Source organism: Nomascus leucogenys, chromosome 15 (assembly GCF_006542625.1).
Source record: "Nomascus leucogenys isolate Asia chromosome 15, Asia_NLE_v1, whole genome shotgun sequence".
In the NCBI taxonomy this organism is placed as follows: Eukaryota; Metazoa; Chordata; class Mammalia; order Primates; family Hylobatidae; genus Nomascus; species Nomascus leucogenys.
In genome coordinates, this window is record NC_044395.1 from 91,714,691 (window position 1) to 91,727,556 (window position 12,866).

A 12,866-nucleotide genomic window follows, 5' to 3' on the forward strand; every position below is an offset into this window, starting at 1 on the left:
ACTTCACCTTTGGCAATTAATTGTACTTGCTCAGTAGAAGAGAACTACCATTTATTATGATTATTTTGAGAAAGGAAATCTGTTTTTATAGAATTTTTTTTTTTGCTAACTGAAAGGCTGTCAAATAGTTTATGAATTTTCAAAGAATTAAAATGTAATAAAATGCCATGGCATAAGTCTCTGCTCAGGCCAACATTTTACAAAAATGACTTATAATCAAAATTATTATCCTTATGTTAACCAGAAAATGCCAGAAGATTGGGATAAATTTGTACCCATCTTATTAAGTACCTTAAAGGTACTTTTCTGAATAAAATCCTAGAGCTAAATATGCTGGCCTGTTATTTGTCTTATTCTCATAAAGGTAAGTGAAAGAATGCACACCAAATCTAGTTATTTGCTTGCACTAGTAATGAACATAAATATGATTTGAAAAGGCAACTATTTCTCGTGAATTTGTGTTCTGTAGTGTTTTGGTATTTTATTTTTAGAATGTGAATGAGAAATAGATAACCAGAGGAAATTTTCTTAAGAATAATTAAATGAACCAGATTACAATTCTAATCATATTATCATTTTTGTTTGTTTTTAAAATCTACTCTATTGATTTATAATGTACATGAAATAAACTGTACCTATTTTATAAAAGTAGGTGCAGTTGATGCAGGTAGAACAATGTATATCCGTGTGTAAGTACCACAGTGAATATATAGAATATTCCCACCACCTTCCAAAATTCCTCATGTTCTTTTCCAATTACAACTCAATAATCCTGGCCCTAAGTCACCAATAATCTGGTTTTTTTCACTAGAGAATAGTTAATCTGTTCTACAATTTCATGGCATGTAATATTTTGTACCTGGTTTCATTCATTTGCCACAATGCTTGTTCCTTGACATAAATATATCATAATCTTTTATCCATTCACAGGTATATTGACTTTTTTACTGTCTGTAGTTTGGCTAATTGCAAATAAAACAACTATGAACATTCACTTAGAAGTTTTTGTGTTGACATATGTTATTTATCTTGGTATATATCTAAAAATGAGATTGCTAGATTGTATTTAAGTGTAAGCTTAACTTTATATGAAAGTATCAAACTGTTTTGCCAAGTGGCTGTATCATTTTGCATTCTTATCAGCTAAATATAAGATTTGCCATTGCTCCACATTTTCACCCACTTGGTATTGTCAGTCTTTTAAATATTAGTCATTCTAATGTGTGTATAGTGGTAACTCCATGGATTTAATTGCATTTCCTTGATGATTAATAATATTGAGCATCTTTTCATGTGCTAATGGTTGATTTCTATGTCTTCTTAGTAAAATGTCTCATTCACGTCTTTTGACCTATTTTTGTATTGAGTTGTTTGTTTTCTTACTGTTGAGGTTTCAGAAATGTTTATATATTCTGAACCAAAGTTTTTTGTTAAATATGTGTTTTCTGGATATTTTCTCTCATTCTGTGGTTTGTCTTTTCATTTTTATAATGCTGTATTTACAAGAGCAAAAGTTTTTTGATTCAGATAAAGTATAATCATTTTTTGTTCGTATTTTTTGTGTCCTAAGAAATATTTGCCTACCCAAGGTTGCAAAGATTTTCTCCCACGTTTTCTCTGAGAATTAGTATAGTTTTATTCTTTATAATAAGATCTGCAATCAATTTAAATCAATTTTCATGAATGGTTGTGAGGTAAGTTCTTATCACACAGAAATATCCAATTGTTTCAGCAATATTTATCAAAAACACTGTCTTCCCCCAGTGAATCACTCTATCAAGAATGATTTACCCATGTATGTGTGGGTCTATTTCTGAACTCTCCATTTTGTTTCTTTGCTCTTTATGTATATTCTTATTCCCATATCATCCTGTTTTGATTATTTTAGCTTTATAATAGATGTTGAAAACAGATAGTGTAAATGGAATACTATTCTGCCTTTTTTTTTTTTTTTTTTTTTTTTGAGAAGGAGTCTCACGCTCTCACCCAGGCTGGAGAGCAGTGGCGCGATCTCGGCTCACTGCAAGCTCCACCTCCCGGGTTCACGCCATTCTCCTGCCTCAGCCTCTCCAAGTAGCTGGGACTACAGGCACCCGCCACCACGCCCGGCTAATTTTTTGTATTTTTTAGTAGAGACGGGGTTTCACCGTGGTCTCGATCTCCTGACCTTGTGATCTGCCCGCCTCGACCTCCCAAAGCGCTGGGATTACAAGCATGAGCCACCGCGCCCGGCCGTATTCCGCCTTTAAAAAGGAGAAACTCTTGTCATTTGCAACAACATGGATGAACCTGGAGGGCATTATGTTAAGTGAAATAAGCCAGGCACAGAAACACAAATACCACATGATTTCACTTATACATGAAAACTAAAAAAGTCAAACTCACAGAAGCAAAGAGTAGAATGGTGATTACAGGAGACTGCAGGGGGAGTGGGAGGACTGGGAAGATATTGGCTAAAGTACACAAAATTTCAGTCAGACAGGTGGCATAAGTTCAAGAGAATGATTGTATATCATGGTGACTATAGTTAATAACAGTATATTATATACTTGAAAATTGCTAAGAAAGTAGATTTTATGTATTTTTATGACAAAAAAAGATAAGTATCTAAAGTAATTCAACTGTTAATCAGCTTGGTTTCTCCATTCCACAATGTAGGCATATTTCAAATCATCATGTAGTATACCATAAATATATACAATTTTTATTTGTCAATTTAAAAAATAAATAACAATAATTAATAATAAATAAATACTAAAATACAACTTTTTAAAAGAAATCAGGTAGTATAAATCCTCCAAATTTGTTCTTGTTTAAAACTGATTTGGCTATCTAATTCCTTTGCATTTCTAGCATTCCCACATATATTTTAGAAATATCTTGCCAATTTATGCCCCTTTCCTCAAAGAGAAGGCTGGTTGAATTTTGGTGAGTATTGTGTTGACTATATAGATCAATTTGCAGGAAATTGGCATCATAATAATTTTGAAGTTTCCAGTCCATGAACATGGTATATCTCTTGGGCCTTCTTTCATTTCTCTCAGCAATTATTTGTTGTTTTCACTGTATAAGTCTTGCACATATTGTGTTAAATGGTTAAGTATTTCATGTGTCTGAGTGTTGTGGTATTGGATTTTTACATTTCATTTTCTTTTTTTATTTTTTTGTTTGTATATCTCCTCTATTTTAATCCTTTTAAGTTGGCAAAAGCACCATTCCCGATCACAAATACACAGCAGTTCTACAGTTTTATGTTTCTGAATGGCTGTTTAAAGACAATCCTAAATTATTACTTAGTTTGACTTAGATTGTAAAGAATTCAAGAGTGAAGTTTATAAGACACATGCACACATATGTTTATTGTGGCACTGTTCACAATGGCAAAGACTTGAAGCCAACCCAAATGCTCAGCAATGATAGACTGGATAGAGAAAATGTGGCACATATACACCACGGAACACTATGCAGCCATAAAAAAGGATGAGTTCATGTCCTTTGCAGGGACATGGATGAAACTATCATTCTCAGAAAACTAACACAAGAACAGAAAACCAAACACCACATGTTCTCACTCATAGGTGAGAGCTGAACAATGAGAACACATGGACACAGGGAGGGGAACATCACACACCACACCCTGTCAGGGGGTGGGGGTGCTAGGGGAGGGATAACATCAGGAGAAATACCTAATGTAGATGACCAGTTGATGGGTGCAGCAAACCACCATGGCACGTGTATACCTAAGTAACAAACCTGAACGTTCTGCACATGTATCCCAGAGCTTAAAGTATAATAAATTAAAATAATAATAATAATAAAAGATTATCCATAATTTTTTATTCTGTAATAGGAATTACATAAAATTATTTTTCAAACATTAAATCAATTTTGCCTGCCTAAAATAAATTCAACTTAAACATAAAAAAAAACTTGCTACTATTTTAAAAGCATATGACCTTATAGATCATCTATAAAATGTGAGAAGTGTTAAATAACCTTTAATATTACACACAAACCACACTAAAATTCCTTTCAGTAAGTAAAAGGAACCATTTTAAATACAGGGAATTCTAATTAGATTGGCATAGTTAGGGCCAAAAATGTAAAGTAGACATTGCTACCTTATTTATCTTCAACCCTTGCCTTTAAGAGGCAAATGAACACAAAACACAGGTGAATTTTGCTTGGTTTTGAGACAGTGAAGGAATTTCTCCAGTATTTAAATATATTCACATAACCAGTTATATAATCTAAATATAAAACCAATCACCAGTAAGTTTTAAGATGGCACTCACCATCTTTGTGAAAAGGTGAACATTATTAACGAAGTCTAATCATAGCTTTAGAAGGGGTAAACAGTGACAGCATTTACTGAATTGGAATTACTATTAAAATTCAAAAACGGAACATATTCATTTAATCAGAAGCTAGTCTTAGTTTTAAATCAGGACTGCCCAACAAAATATTCTGTCAGTCATTTATGACCTGAATTCTGGCGTATGAAATCTATTAAAGGATGGTATACATAAAAAAGTCATGAGACATTTCTGTTTTGTAATAAATAAAGCAGTGGCAAATTATTACTCATTAGTAGCTTTTTTAAGACAAGCTAACAAGTCTGCCCTTTCTGCCTTCTTCTTAATGCCGGCAAAGATCATTTTTATTCTAGGGATGTACTTCTTGGGACTCTCCAAATACTCCATCAGTGTATCCTCTCCCCAGGTGATGCCTCTGTTCTTATTGGCATCTGTGTAAGTGAATACAATGGGCCTGACCTGTCTTCTGCCTGAAGAGACCATGGAGATTAGGCCCAGTCTTGTGCTTGCCTCCCTTTTCCACGGTGTGGCACTGGGCACACTTCTGAACAAAAACTCTTCTTGCCTTTCTCAACATCACCCATATTTAATTCCCTTTTTCATCACAACGAAGGTTCCCGCTCTGAAGCTAGATGTCCCACTCTCCTTAAATTTCATTTTCTAATTGTCACTAGCATATAGAATTTCACTGATCTTGTATCCTGCAAACTTGCTGAATGTATTCCTTAGTCCTACTAGCTTTTATATAGATTCTTTAAGGTATTTGATGTTCTTATCACATTGTCTATAAATAAAATAGTTTTTATTTCTTCCTTTCAAATTTATACCCTTTTTACTACTTTTTTCTTGCCTTATCACAGGATAGGGCCCCCGGTAGCATGTTAAGCTGAAATGAAAAGAGCGGATATCTTTCCCTTGATTCTGATCTTAGAGGAAAACAGTTCAGTCTTTCATCATTAGGTATGCAGTTAAATCAGTGTTTAGTAGACATTATTGACCAGATTGAAGAAATTCCCTTCTATTTCAACTTTGCTCTGAAAATTTTTTTTTGTTTTTTTAATAAGCGAATATTAAATTTTGTCAAATTCCTCTCCAATACCTACTGAAATGAGCATATGGCCTTTTCCACATTCTCTTAAGGTGGTCAACTACATTGTCTGTTGTTAAACCAACTGATATGGTTTGGCTCTGTGTCCCCACCCATATCTCATCTTGAATTGTACTCCCATTATTCCGTTTTGTGGGAGGGACACAGTGGGAGATAATTGAATCACGGGGGCGGTTTCGCCCATACTGTTCTTGTGGTTGTGAAGAAGTCTCACAAGATCTGATGGTTCGATAAGGGGAAACTGTTTCGCTTGGCTTTCGTTCTCTCTCTTGCCACCACCATGTGAGACATGCCGTTTGCCTTCCACCACGATTATGAGGCTTCCTCAGCCATGTGGAACTGTAAGTCCAGTAAACCTCTTCCGTTTGTAAATTGCCCAGTCTCAGGTATGTCTTTATCAGCAGCATGAAAACAGACTAATACACCAACTTTGCATTCCTAGGATAAAACTCGCTTGATCATGATGTATTGTTGGATTTGATTTGTTAATACTTTATGAAGGAATTTTGCATCTATGATTAGTAGGATATTGGTATGAATTTTCTTTTCTAGTAATGTCTTTATAATGCTAGTCTCATCATGTGAGAGGGGAAGTTTTCCTGTTTTCTCTATTTTCTAAAAGGTTTGTGTACAACTGATATTATTTTCTCATGAAAGGTTGATAAAATTCACCAATGAGATCATTTCATCTTGGAATTTTGTTTTTTGAAAAGTTTTTAATTATAAATTTGATTTATTTAATACATACAGAGATTTTGAGATACAAATTTTCTTCTGTCTCAGTTTTGGTAATTTATGCCATATTAGAGTTCTATATCTAGAAGGACAAGATTAATAGGATAGGTGTATATATGAAAGGGAGTTTAATGTCTATCAAAGATAATATATATAATGTCTATTAAAGGATAATATATATAATATTAAATATAATCGATTAAGATAAATATATGAAAGGGAGTTTAATGTCTACATTAAACAACTCTCCACAGCTGGAGAGTAAGTGACCTGATATATTTGGTTATTTATTTCTAATTTAATTCTTTTGCAGCCAGGAAACATACTTAACATAATTTTAATCCTTTTAAATGTACTGGGAATGGCTCAATAAGCAGCAAAGGGTCTATAAAAGTGAATGTACCAGGTACATTTAAAATAATTTCTTTGTGCATACCCAAATTTGTTTCTGGTATCATTTTCTTCCAGTGAAAAATATCCTTTAATATTTCTCATAGTTTAGGTCTGCTGGACACACGTGCTTCATATTCTGTATGCCTGAGAATGCTTTTATTTCAAAGATTTTTTAAAGATATTTTCACTGTAATACACAATAATAAGATAACCAGTTTTTTCTTTCAGCACATTAAACATATTATCTCTCTCCACACTTTAAAGATATCGGCTATCTTCTGTCTTGCATTATTTCTAAAGAGAAGTCAGCTTTTATTCTTAAATATGTATCCCTGTAATTAATGTGTTTCCTCCCCTCTGGTTGCTTTTAAGCTTTTCTATTTATCACTGTTTACAGCAATGTGATTTATGTCCGTAATCCGGTTATCTTTCTACTAGAGGTGCATTGAGCTTCTTAGATATCTGGGTTGTTTTCCATGAACCATGAACTCAGGAAAAATTCTGGCCATTATTACTTCAAATATTCATAGCCTTCTCAGTCTTTCTAGGGCTCCAATTACACATCTATTAGACTCATTGATATCATCCCACAAGTTACTGACACTCAGTCCTTGTTTTCAGCCTTTTCCTTCTGCTTCTCTACACTGCAGTTTGGATAGCTTTATTGCCCTGTCTTGAAGTTCATGGATCTTTTCTCCTCTAATATCTAACCTGCTGTTAAACCCAGGTTTTTTTTTTTTTTTTTTTTTTTTGCAGTTAAGATATTGTATTTTTTAGAACTAGAAGTTCCATTGGTTCTATTTTAAGTTTCCAGTTCTCTTCGCATTATATTCATGTTATTTTTTAATATGTGAACGTTTTATAATCGCTGTTTAAATGTCTTTTTCTGTTAACTCTATTTTGGGGTCTGTTTCTACTGATCAACTTTTCTTCTGGATATGGATATAAATTACCTTTACTGGAATCTTCATCAATTTGTTTAACAAGTTCAACAAGACCTCTCCTCTCCAACTGGTCAAAATGCAAATGTCTCCTTACCCTGCACATATTCCCATACTTGTTTCCCTTTTACATCCTAATTAGCTGTTCTTTTCCTGGCAGTTGTTTGTGTCAGGCCTTGTGGAGTTCACCCTATGCATAAGCAACTTAATAGTCGCCAAAGACACGAGGGGATGCTTACACAAAATTTGAGAACTATTCTACAAATAGCTCCCTCTTATGGTATTGCCCTGCAAATTTCAGCTACCTAGAACTTTGATGTCTTTCTCTTCAGTTTATGGGAAACACTGTGCTTTTCTTAGATTCTCTCTTCTCTCTCTGTCTCTCTTTCCCTCCCTCCCTCTCTCTCTACTACGATCCATAAATTGCCTCCAGGTACAAAGACATAGTGAACTTTAGGACTCACTTCAACTTTTCCCCTTCTCTTAGGCATTACAGCTGATGCTTCCTGTTGTCTAATACCTAAAAATTGTTGTCACATATTTTGTCCAGTTTTTCAGTTGTATAGAATGGAATGGCCAGTCTGATACTAATTACTCCAACTAGGAAATAATGGTTGTGTTAAATCATTTTTAAGACAGGACACATTAGGAATTAAAATTTAAGAAAAAGGAATATTAAGAGAAGTTTTGAATAATAAATAATATTGCTCTTAAAAATCAGAAAATGGGTTATAGTACTAGCTATTTCACTTGATCCACTTTGGATATGGCAGTTAGCTTGTTTAAGTTTCAGTTTTTTGAGTAGCTTGACTAGAAGACTTCATAAAATCTTGTGATTCTAATGTCCAGAAACTGGATAAAGTTCATCAAAGAATCTTTAATGATAAGGTATGCATGGACACTAATCTAATAAATGCTTCAATGTAACCATTATTGTTATATGTTCCTAACAATTAAAATATGTTAAAATATAAAATGTACATATAAAAACTATAAAGTAATTTTAATAAACACAGAAATACATTTTAACTTTCAAATTTAATATCATGTTTATGTCCTTTTTTTTTTAAATGGAGTCTTGCTGTGTCACCCAGTCTGGAGTGCAGTGGCGTGATCTTGGCTTACTGCAGCCTCTGCCTCTAAGGTTCAAGCAATTCTCCTGCCTCAGCCTCCCAAGTAGCTTGGATTACAGGCGCCCTCCACCATGCCCAGCTAATTTTTGTATTTTTAGTAGAGACAGGGTTTCACCATGTTGGCCAGGCTTGTCTCGAACTACTGACCTTAGGTGATCCGCCCACCTTGGCCTCCCAAGGTGCTGGGGTTATAGGCGTAAGCCACCGTGCCCGGCCATGTTAATGTCTTAACTGCTCCTAAATAATATTAAGGACTATCCTTAACTACCATCAGTAAAGAAAATGAATCTTTAGACTGATAATTCTCATTTGTTTTTATTTCCATTAAATACATTCTTTTTTCTTTTTGCTTTTTTTAGAATTTCATTTAAAAAAATTCTGACTATAAATAATTACTTATAATATTCTAAAATAACTCAATTGTATATAGAAATCCACATTAAATAATGAAAAGGTAACTGACTATTCATAGAATCTTAAGAATAAACCATATTATCAAATTCCATATTTTTAAAACTCTTCTTTTTTAATCAGATATTAATCTCTGGTTTAAAAAACTAGCCTAATTTTTAAATAACAATAATAAGTAATATCAATGGACTTTTCTTCATATTTCATAAAAAGCTCTTTAAAGAAGTTCCAACATACTAATTTTGCATGACCTCCTCTGTCGGAATCCATGTTGAGCATCCTTAATCAAATTTTGCTACCCCACGTTCTCCTTTTTGAATCTCTTAAGATACTCTCTAAATTATTTTACCCACACTATTGGGAAAATCTCTGCTGCCATAGTTACTAATTTGTGTGTGAACATTCTGCAATCATACCATTATATTGTGTTACTTCAACTGAATTGGGCCTTTCTTAAGCTTGAAAATTTTCTTAATTTTTTGTTTAAGCTTATTAAGTTTTTTTATTAATAAATGGTAAACATCATAGAAATATATATTTCTCCTGGCTTAAAGGCATCTGATAAAGTCTATTGCTTTTTTATACCTTGACATCCATATAGGAGTAATTCCCTCAATACTTATATGTTTTTTCAGTAATAACAGGAAAAAGTAATTACAATGAAATACGTTCACATAGAAATATAAAGGGAGTATTTTTTTCCTAAGGCAGACTTGCTACACATAACCACTCTTTTTCTGCCAACTTGTAGATGTTTTCTATTTCCTGATTTCTGAACTCCCTGCACTCATTCTAACAACTAGTTATCTAATTTGCCCCAACCTCTTTTATTCTGTCTCACACGTTATTTTTTTCTCTTAAACTACATGAGAAGTACAGGAGAACAAGCAAAAAGGAAGTCTATGAAGATTTCCATCAATTAGTGAGTTTGAAGTTTTAGAACACTGGAATAAGAATTCTCAAACTTTAGAGTAGCTAGGAATCATTTGGAGACATTTGTTGAAATTCAGATTCCCAGGGCCGACACTCAAGAATTCTTAACTCGATAGGCTTGAAGTGGGGCCTAGGAGTCTGATTTTTTAACAGAAAGTCCAGACGATTCTGATGCAAGTGTTCTGTGGACCACATTTTGAAAAAAACTGTGGGCCTTTTGCCTACAGTAAGTATATGACGCCTCCAGGTAACGGAGGAAAAGTATTCTGTTCTCACTGAAGTAAGCTAACACTATATTTGCCAAATTATACTGCATAAACCCCAAGAAATTGGGCAAAACAATCGGGATAGGAAGAAAATATTAGAATTATTCATTTTTATCTCTAAAAATCAATAATTAGGAATCATTATCAATATTAAAAGATTGACACTTAACATATTTTCCAAAAAAGAGAACCAGAAAGGTGGGAAGATAATTAAGTGGTAAATTATTTAGCAGACCAGAAAAGTCAAAACTTAAACTAGTAAAAGTAAATTTTACTTGTATTGCAGTACCCCAAAAAGGCTCATAAATTTGAGACATCAGGTACCTCTAAAAGTTGGGCTGAAAATAGGTTGACTATATAGAAAACAGATAAACATCCAGAACCCTTCCTACATCAACCAGTCAGGCAACTATACTTTTGCTATCGGAAGAGTAGACACGAGATTTGTTCTCTGGAGAAACTAAACCTCTTACTGAAAAGAGGATAATTAAATGAAAATCTACACATTGAAAGTGAAACTCTTAGCCCCCTTCTCCACTTGGCTAGTACATTGCTCAAATTGGCAGACTTTATGTGGTGAAACTGATTAACTCCAGAGAAAAGACACTGATAATCAGGAACCCAACCCCAGTGAAAAATCCTAGTCAAAACACTCTCCAGTGAAATCCATCTGTCAGTAACACAAACCTATGCTCACAACTTTTCAACCAACTTTTTAGTTCTTCACTTTTAAATATTGATGGAGGAATAACTCATATTTAAAGTAAGTCTGTAACATTAAAGACCAAAACCAAATAAAACAAAAGCAAAGCCCCCACCCCACGAAACAAAACAAACAAACAAACAAACAAAGTACTCAGAGAAAACACAGACTGTACAAGGAGAAGCAAAATATTCATTGGGTTGGGAGGTAAAGATAAGCAAATCTCCCAGACAAGAAAATTAGAAGTTCAGTCCGTAAGATCCGACATATAAAAGTAGGAGTTCCATAAAATAATAACAGAAAAACTACGGTAAAAGGATATTGTCAGAAATATATACAGTTCAACAAAACATCTCAAAAGAAAAGGATGACACTTTTCAAACTGAAAAGACATCCTGAATATCCAGCACATCTTGAAAAAAATTTTGAACACTGTCAATAAAGAGATGGTTCTAAATGTTTTCATCCTTTGTGTCACCTACAAAGGACGATGAATCAGTATGATATCAGGCTTCTCAACAGCAACACTAGCAACAAAAATCAATGGAGCAATACTTTTAATATTTGAAAGAAAAAAATATTTCCCAAGGTTTCAAAATATTCACCATCCGTGTTCTCTTTTTTGAGAAGCCACTGAAATATGCACACAGTAGAGTAGAGGAGATACAGGAAAACTAGGGAAGCAGGGAAAAGTAATCCAACAAAGGACAGAGAGAACGATAATTCCCAGGTTGATAGTGAAGAGAGATCCCAGGATAGAGATCATAGAAAACAGCCAGTTCAAATGGGAGCAAGAGGACAGCATTTTTTTTTATTGTTACATTCATTTTATTATCCTTTTCATCATTTTCTTCACCACTGTAATTTCCTGCTATTGGTGATAGTAGCAAACCAAGCAAAAAACCAAATAAGATATAATTATTAACTACTGGGAAAAATTAAACATTTTTCATAAAGGAAATGCTATCTTGAATAATAAAATAATCCACACAGCCATCAATTATCTGAAAATGAATCCAAGATGTAATTGGAAGAGAATAAAACTTATCCACCATGATGCTAATCTCAAAGTTGTGTATCCATATCAGTCATATTTCATTTCCCATTAATTTGGCATTTTATGCCCACAAATTTTTCTTAATACCTTTTTCAACCCATGGATATGTATGTTTAGCCTATATCCTATAGTAAGCACATGCTGTGTGATTACTGAAGCCATATCAAGTAATTCTAAAATCATCAGATTAAAATTGCAAAGAGATGTGCTATAGTTCTGGTATTCCAGAGTTTAGTAAAGAAATATATCATTTTGGCCCTGATTTCAAACTTCTTAATTACTTCCTAAAGTAAATAAATGGATTTCCTTTTGATGTTCTACTTATAATTAAAATACAGTCATTTCCCCTTGGCTCTATTCTGTGCTCATAGAGGACTTTAATGCTTTAACTACCTTATTGTACCACCCATTCTCAATAATTCTCTTCTTACCCCATTGCAATAACCTTCACCATATTAGAATCCTTTACATTCTACTTCAGTTTTATATTACTTAGTAGTAATTGAAAAATAGCTAACATTCCTAACATTTTATCATAAAAGAGAAAATAATTCGTTTTTCTCTTACGACTATGCCACTTCCTTATTTCTATTACTGATTTGGTGTTTAATATATAAATAGAGCATGATCCTATGATTATCAACAACACTTTCAAAATTTCAATTTTACTTACAAAATAATTAGCAAGCCTTATTTTTCCCTTCTAAAAAGTTCTTATTGACACCCAAGATCAGCATTTTGTTGCCTCTTCTCCTTTACCTCATTCTTAAATGTGATACTGAAGCAAATTTTTACAAATACATTTGTTACTAAATCATGTTCTATCATGAGTTCTATCATGAATTTGTGAAAATTCTTTAAATATTTTCT

The 12,866-nt window shown here is 33.3% G+C and overlaps 1 protein-coding gene and 1 pseudogene across 1 annotated transcript in view; both read right to left on the reverse strand.

Annotated features, from left to right (window-relative positions):
- DCDC1 (doublecortin domain containing 1) overlaps positions 1-12,866 on the reverse strand; it is a 451,976-nt gene that overhangs the window by 404,364 nt on the left and 34,746 nt on the right.
- LOC100600977 lies at positions 4,581-4,900 on the reverse strand (annotated as a pseudogene).